Raw genomic sequence first — 8495 nt, forward strand, 5'->3', positions numbered from 1 at the left:
AGCCAAGGCGAGCACTTCAGAAAATTTAAACTTTCAGTTTTATGCCACCATCGAGCACACAGCACAGTACTTTTACATGGCCAAGTGCAACTCTTTTTGCTGACTTTTCAATTTTCTAAAATGCTTTAAAGCTTCTGTTTGATGCTGTTGGGAGCGGCGCCTATTGCTTAATTCGATTTTGCTTGACTTTGATGCTGGCAAACTTCATTTGTCCGACTCTAAAAGCGTGAAATAGGATTAGGCCGACGGAAATGCATTCAAGCTGACTTAAATCCATTTCTAGTTGGGCAACGATACAAAGTACCAATTAATAATCGATAGGAAATCAGATTTGAGAGGAGTTAGGGAAGAGAGAGTTGCAGTGCACGCAGCTTATGGAAGAGATCCAAATTAAATTAAGACTGCCAGAAGTATTCCACAAATAGCCATGACCAGAATGAAGTTACTTTGGGCCAAAACGATGACGGGTCAATACTTTTTTCCAGGCTTGTGGATAGATCAGCGTCAGTGCGGCGCCTTAATGCAAGTCTGTGAACGAATTGTATTTGGTAAATTTTCTTTACAGGAATCCGAAAGGATCGAACAAGGTGAAAATGAGCAGTGTACGAATTAAACATTTTACCATTTAACCATTTGGTAATTTGGTAAACCATTTTTTTGTGAAGCTCAAGACTCAAGCCACGGAGTACCATTAATAATACGAAAATGTACAGTAATTAGTATCTGATCTACATCCATACAACATTGAAATGCAGCCCTGAATATCGCTCCGATTATAATCGGGAGACAGCTCTGCTTTTCACTTTGAATTCCGGTTTGAGCAGGCGACGACTTTCAGTGTGAAAATCCGAACAGTCATCCTTTCGAAAATTGTGCCAGCGAGCGGAGCTCATGTAAAGTGGAAAATTAAATATAAAAATTAAAATTCCTCTCAGAGTCGTAGTGAGAAGTGTCGAACAAAATATTCTAAAACTGTATTTAGCACGCGCGTGTTCTCAAGTAAGTTCACACATATTTAAAGTGAAAAATTTCGCATTTGCCGCACACACGAATACACGCACGCACACACAAACGCCGGTTTTGTGAACTCACTTGACGAAAAGAAAGAGCGAGAAGAAAAAAGTTTGCCAAATCAAAACGGTCACCGAGCCGAAGTCCGTTGAGCCCAAGGTCAGCACCAAGGAGGCGCAGTGCCAGTCATCGGACTGCGAGACTTCCCAGCAGGAGCCGGGCTCGCAAGTAAGCAGCCCGAAGGGCGCCCGTGTGGGGATCTTCAATGCCGAGGACTTCGTGTCGCGTGCTCAGATGAACGACAAAATCAACAACATCTTACGCTCGCCCACCAAGCCGCCCAACGGGGTGCGCCAGCGCTCCGTCTACACCAACAACCCATCGCCGGTAAGTGAAATTCCAAGCAATAACGTGAAAGTTTCTTCAATTTTCAGACATTTTGTTTTACAAAACTGCCGCATTATCGCGCTAGCAGGGTATCAACAGCGAGTTAACAGCCGCCGCAGTCTTAACAGCTCGGCAACAGCAGCATTGCCACATCACCTCATTGCCCTCACCTGTTAGTTCAGACCTTCTTATTTTCCGTCTCGCTCTTTTCCACCATTGCTCTCTTACTTTCCGACTTTAATATTCGAATTTTCCTTCTATATTCCCCCCCTCTTCTATTCTCTTCTAATACTATTCAAAATAGTTTGGTTAATTTCTATAAAAATCAAATGCAAATTGGGAAAAACGCACACACGTATGTAAATACATATATGTATGTATGTATGTATATGCATGCGTTAACAGAATGTCGACAGAATGTTAGCAACAGTTGCAAAGTCATTCGATTTCTGCGCTGCTGACACTTTCTCTCGTATCTGTCGTTTTCTCTCCTGCCGGTATTCAATTATTTTCTGGCACTTTCACTTCCTCACCTCTTCATTTCCTTCCGGATCTAACTTCCGCTACTACCTCTCGTCTTCTCATCCCCCCTCCCTTAGCAAGCAAGCTTGCGTGTCGGCATGACTGGGGGGCAGCTGTCCCCACCGCATGAGCAACATCTCGCTGTCCTCCGGCACGGACTCCGTGGGCCACATGGATCGCGGCAGCAGCTCCAGTCTCGCCAGCAGCGCCACCGTTGGCACCAACACCATCACCAGCGGCATTTCCAAGGAGGGCGCCAATTACTCCGTCGGCAGTCAGTCGGCCCGTCCATACGTCCAACTGCCGGGCATATACATTTCCAACCCTCCCCAGTACGGGCCAGGGAATATGCAGGAAATAGACTCTGGCAAAATGGCGCACAACGGCAAGGCACTCACAGGGCGCTACAATGCCCCGCCCACCTATGGCTTCGACAACGAGCAGAACTACTGCCTGGTAAGGGGCTCCTGCATATCTGTAAATCTAGCCGATTCTATGCTCAATTTCAGAATTCCCAACAGTTGCCGTCTCCAATGCCCCCTCCACCATACGCCTTGGCACGCGTGAGCAGCACACGCAACTTGGAGCTCGAGAACCACACTCCGCCGGCATGTCCCGGCTCTGGACCCATTGCCATGACGAACGGCACCATCCAGTTGCGCCTCCGCGATGGCGTGCGGTGAGTGTAGACGCCCCCAGCCCCTTGGCTCTTCTTTAAGACCGACCCCTAATGTTAATACCTTTCTTTGCATGGGGCAGAATTGACATGACTCTGGACAAGGCGGTGCGCGTGCTCAATCAGCGCAGCATGGTGGCAGTTGCTCTATCACGCAACTGCAGCAACTCGGCTTTGATCCACCCCAATGGACGCATCTTGCAGAGCGGCGCTAAAGTCGAAATAGTCAGCGACGACTGCATGAAAGGCAATAACTTTGTGTGAGTGGGAATGGCCCTTACCCCAACGTGGCATATTTGAATCCTTTGAATTATCTTCCCATTACAGTCGCTATGCCAAGATGTGGTACAAGGGTGTGAGCTTCACCAGCGAGGCGTGCGCTCTCATCTACCTGGTGGACACAGCCGGGACGCGCACCACAACCGACACTTTCACCGATCTGACCAAGGACTACACCCTGGCAGTGTTCTATGAGTGAGTCCCCCCGGCCAATTGCATCGCTTCTTATTTGGCTAATTTCGATTTAATTCCCGAACTTCTCGCAGCGACTCGCGCCATGGTCCCTCTTATATGGCTGAAGCCCATGACGTGATTGCCAATTCAGCTTACACCTGTACCGAGGATGGCACTGAGATCTATGACATAAACGGATTTCGCATCACCCAGGCAGCCGATGGCCTGGTGAAGGTCACTCGTGTGGACAACAAGTGCTTGATTCGCACCAGTCCCGGCAATGGATCGGCCACTTTGACCACACCTGGCATCCATTGCACTGCCTCTCTGGGCAAGACCTCGCATCTGTTTGTTCGGTGAGTGTCAAACCGATGCTCTCAACCTCCCCCTCCCCCGCGCCCGTCCTCCTGCTCTGCTATCTTCCGTTCTGTTCTGTCCTTTGTAGTCGCAATGAGAAGCGCATGCACTTCGATGGATCCTATTTCATTGTACGCAACGCCGGACACTCCGCCGGCTTCAATGAGAACAACCTGCTCATTGTCTACTGAGCGGCGTTCGTAGTCCGGAGATAGAAACGGCGCAGTGGTAGCCCATCCCACAAGCACACACTCACACATGTCAACACATTTCACCTGGAACACATACATAGACACCTACAGCAGCACACTTGAGGGACCTTGACGTGGAGAGAAGGATTCAGTTAGGATCCCGGAATTTAGGAATATCAAAATAAATTTGGGAAATAAGTTAGAAAGCAAATATGTTCGTACAAAAACCAGCACCACACCACACCACACACACACACCTCAGCGAAGGAACTCAGCCCAGCCCTATCTGGGTTCCGATTGCTCGACATGGGCGCAACACAACCACACCACCAACCCCCAGGGAATACTAGTTGTCTTTCGTTTACCATTGCCTACATATATATCATGCCGTATATATGCGTGTATTACTAGTTGTTATTGCAAATCGGGAGCGCTTTCCTGCTTCCCCAAATCAGTTGGCCAAATCAGACCGATCTCAAGCTGAAGCGGAACCAATCAGAGCCGAATCGCATCGAACAGGGCCGTGCCAGCGTTTGGTGTTCAAAAAAAGAAACATCGTTTTTCTACTCGTTTCCATTTCGGCTTTTTCAGTTCTTCTAAATTGTTTCTTTTACGCAGTTCAGTATGCAGTGCAGTATTCAACAATTAAAGTAGATCAGAGGACTAGTTCTCTTGAGCGTTACGTTTAGGCAACGTAACGCCAGTGCCGATACATTATTTCTAAGCTACCAGTTCTTTCAATGCAATCCAAAATTGTTCATCCACACCCGTAGCATACAGACACTCGAACACGTAACCCATAATCACACACCGCACACTCTTTACAAGAGGCAAAAGAAAGTGAATTATTTGCAAGAGGCACAGCGCCAGCCACATTTAAAACAGCCACAGGACACACATGAAAGATAGAACAGATCCTGTGAAAGGTAGAAAGAGAGTTTATTAAATTAACCCCAATTGTAATTTGATTAAAAGACACTTGTCCTGTGAGGAGGACAATGAAAGAAAACCCCATACAAACACAAAACATAGGCTTAATATATACATAAATACGATGGGATGTCCAATTATAATACAAAGTTAAGCCCAGTGTGAAAAACCGGGATTAGCCTTACGTCAATCTCCAACACCTAAATTTTCTATCATGTAAAGAGAAATTCATGTGCCCCAAAATCAATACTATGGAAGTATAATAAATTTAAAATGCAATCTGTTCATTCAATATATTAATTTATTCCTCCAAAAGAATGGTGGAGCAATGGAGCTCGTTTCGTTTCCTACCCTCCATCCTTTGCTAATTTCTTGGTGGAAAGAAAATGTCGACTGCCTCCTGCCGCGTGCCTTTATGTGTTCGAGTATTTATGTACCTTCTGTCATACATGGCCGGGGGTATCGTAAATTTACAACAAAATTGTTTTATGGCCCCACTCCATGGGCCCTCCTGGCCCCCTCAGGCGGAGCTTGGCGTTTACGCCGTCACCTGAAGTGCCATCAGGAGTTGGACAATTTCAGGCCCTAGACGACAGTTTGGTTCGGTTTCCCATCTTTAAGAGCACTTGGAATTTAATCATTTAAATTTTTGTGAGGATTTCCAAGAAAATAAATTTGAATATCTGCCGCTATAGAGTTTATATTTAAATCCGATTTAATGTAAAAGCGGATTACGCTCTTCCATTTTGAAGGGACTTCGGATAAGCCCTATCTTCGGAGACATCGGGATATGGAAGACCTTTTTGAGCTCCAAAAACCAAGCTTCGCGGGGATACAAATATTTCGTTGAATTTTTAATCGCACATTTACGACACAGCTGTTTTTATTTTATCGTAGCGTGAAAACCCTGGGCGGCCAGTGTGTACACTCTTTTGGACTACAATATTGTTTGTCTTGCTGTTGACAGCGGTAAATTAGGCAAATGGAAGGAAAAATACATTGATATTTAATTAGTAAAATGTCTTGAGCCTTGTCGTTACCTGCAAACAAATCCAAATGCACAGGGATATCGGATCGACTGTCATGCAGACTAAAGTTTCCAACAAACTTAACCTGGAGCTGGAGGTGGAGGTAGGCACGCGGCGCGGATGCTACAGCGCTGGCTGTGGCTGTTGATAAAGATTATTGGATAATGTCTTGGCGGAACTATCTGCCACGTCTGTCTCTGTCATAAGAAGAAAGTTGTTCCATGGTTAGAGATACACAAAGAGAGAGAAAGAGAGATGCATACGGAAAGTGTGTGAAAGCGTGGAGCAGTGAGAGCGGGTGCGGAAGCCACAGCGTGGATACAGAAGCAGCGGTAAGTACAAATAGCCCAACCAGGGAAGGATCAAAATATTGATGTCTGGAATGGCTTTATTCAAGTGTGAGAGCCTAACTGGGACTCGTGCGAGCAAAGGACCGACCCCACATATGTATCTGTGGCATATTCAATGCTCACGCTTGTGTGACTGCGCCCCTGCGAGTCCTTGTCTGCATCCATTTGCCGCTCGCACACGTGTGCCCAACATCAAAAGCTTTTCACACTTTATTGGGCGTAAAATTAAATCAGAATTGATTAGAACTCTTGAATGACAACAGCCGTGGCCGTGTTGCTGATGTCAATGGCATCAGAGAGAGCCGCATCCTGCCAGCATCCAAGCCCCCAAGCCCCCCCACTGGCATTCTAAGCATAAGCAAACTTTTTGGTTTCGATTTTCCCCAGCTGACGCATGGCACGGCAAGGCACGGCACGTCGGTGACTTCGGCCACGTTCCTGCCGCTTCTCGGGGCTCTTACCACTTCCGAAGCCGGAAGTTCCTGCTGCTGCTGCTGGGAACTTCCCTGGGGAGGCTCCCCCGCAACCCTGTTTTTCATCGGATAGTTTATGAAATTCAATTTCGCCCAAAAATGGGGAATGGAATGGAAAAAGGCCGGGCATCAATTTTCCTGCATTATCGTTTAATGAGCCGACAATTATGCGAGGCCCCTCTGCTTCGGCACCATGCACGTCAATAGATATTCAATTAACTTGAATTCACAGCCATAACTCTCCGAACGAGTTCATTCCACATGAATTTGGCCAGGGCATAGGGCAAGTCAACTCGATTTCCGGCTATTAAGACATGGCTGAATTTCAGACGTGGAATGCAACGCCATGGAGTGCCGAGTCCAGGCAGGATAATTACATTTTAACCGGGTGATTCGAGCGGAGAGGAGAGTCGACAGCAACGTCAACGGTAATGGATAAATGCACATCTTCCGCCGCCCTGGGGGTCCTGGGAGCCGTCCTGGGGCACGGCACATTTAATGGGAAATGAATGGCAATGTTGGAGGTAGAAAATTATGAAAACGTTCCCAGGGGTAAGTTGTACGAAAACCAGCACGAAGTGCCCTCCATAATCTTCCACTTAAAGTTGATAAAAAATGTAAACGACTTTCATTTCGCCCGGGAGCGATACCTCTGACGAGGACTTCAAAGGACAGCTGGAAGACCCAGGACAAACTCGAGGCGAAAGTGAGTAGCTCATTGAATTGGATGGATTGTCATCCCAGTCTCCACTCCCAGCCTCCACCTGAGTAGAGCAGGCAGGTCAAAGTGCGGCAGCCTTGGAGGATAAAGAATGGACCCCTTTTCTGACATTTGGTGATGTTATGCGATGCAGCAAGAGGGAATTCCTACACCGATTGGGGCAAAACTTGGGCTAGGTACAGCTGGCAAGGCCGATAGCTTGATCCGATTCATAAATAATATACAGCTAAGAGTACTATATGTTTGGATTCATTGGGAATATTTGCGTGGTGATGTCTAATGCAATTTGCGTAATTGAAACCCACTCGAAAGCAATTAAATTTCCAGTGGTTGGACCACTCTCCGGCAATGAGATTCGTTGGAGTAATTGCAATCGAGATTCCCAACTCATCTTCAGGTAAAACAATCCATAATGGAGCAGAAGTTTTGTTCGCACTAGGCATTTATCAAGTTTGAAGTTTTAATTTGCTTTCGCCCCAACAAAAACAACTACAGAATACAGAATAACAAAAGTGTCAACACGATTATAATTGAGTTTAATTAAGCCGCAAAGTAAAGCCTCTCAGCACTCTTGTCTGTGGACCGACCAACAGAAATTTAAAATATTTGCGCTAATCCACTTGGCAACGGCCTAACAGAAATGAACAGCTGGTGCCAGTCCAGGCCTCTTCAATGGGCCAACTTTCGGATAAAAGAGGTACGTGCCAAAGGCTTCAAATACTCGTATTTGCTGGGGCCAAAGTACGTACAATAAACTCGAAGCAATCCGAAGAGCAAAGTTGCGATCTGGAAATTTATGGATGGCGAAGGCCAAAATGTTTTGCTGTAGGCCCAGGCCCAGGCTGAACCCATTTGTTGGCCCAGCTCTGAAAATGTCACATGCTCCTCACACCCACAGCTACACCCACACCCTGTGTGGTCTGGGTCTTGGTCTGGGTCTGGGTCTGGCCATTGTCTGTCATTGATGCCAGTTGGTGTCGGTACAGGTTTTCAAAGGATGCTATTCCCGACTTAATTAAGTTGATGCCACCGTGTTGTACGAAATCTCTTCGATGCGCTGCGCTAAAGCTGAAAGTCTCATTATTTCCCATTTAAAGTCATTACCACGTTATCTGCAGCCTTCAATTGAAGTGGGTTCTCGTTCTCCTGCAACTTCCAGCAGCCACCGTCGCCCAGTCCCCATTTTTCAGTTAACGATTTCATTTCAATTGACAATTTAATTAAGTCTTATGGTAAAATGTTGTCAAGCAATTATCATGCTTATGTAGCTCTTAATTTTCCGTATTTTTCGCGCTCCCCCAACCTTGGTAAGGCCATTTTCCTGGCCAGAGGTGTATGTAAATCGAATTTCAAACGAGGCGAAGGCCAAAAAGCGCTGCATACGTGTTGTGTACCC

General features: G+C 46.5%; 1 long non-coding RNA gene and 1 pseudogene across 3 annotated transcripts; both read left to right on the forward strand.

Annotated features, from left to right (window-relative positions):
- Positions 1 to 1086: 1086 nt before the first annotated feature.
- On the forward strand, positions 1087 to 3803 carry LOC117194692 (annotated as a pseudogene).
- A 3109-nt stretch (positions 3804 to 6912) lies between these two features.
- LOC108159203 lies at positions 6913 to 7255 on the forward strand. Of its 3 annotated transcripts, none has more exons than XR_004474872.1 (3): positions 6913 to 6930; positions 6984 to 7084; positions 7136 to 7255. It is a non-coding gene; the product is annotated as an uncharacterized LOC108159203 (long non-coding RNA). The 3 variants fall into 3 exon arrangements; XR_004474873.1 differs by having other exon boundaries at positions 7151 to 7255; XR_004474874.1 differs by having other exon boundaries at positions 7156 to 7255.
- Positions 7256 to 8495: the final 1240 nt, after the last annotated feature.

Source organism: Drosophila miranda, assembly GCF_003369915.1.
Source record: "Drosophila miranda strain MSH22 chromosome Y unlocalized genomic scaffold, D.miranda_PacBio2.1 Contig_Y3_pilon, whole genome shotgun sequence".
Taxonomy (NCBI): Eukaryota; Metazoa; Arthropoda; class Insecta; order Diptera; family Drosophilidae; genus Drosophila; species Drosophila miranda.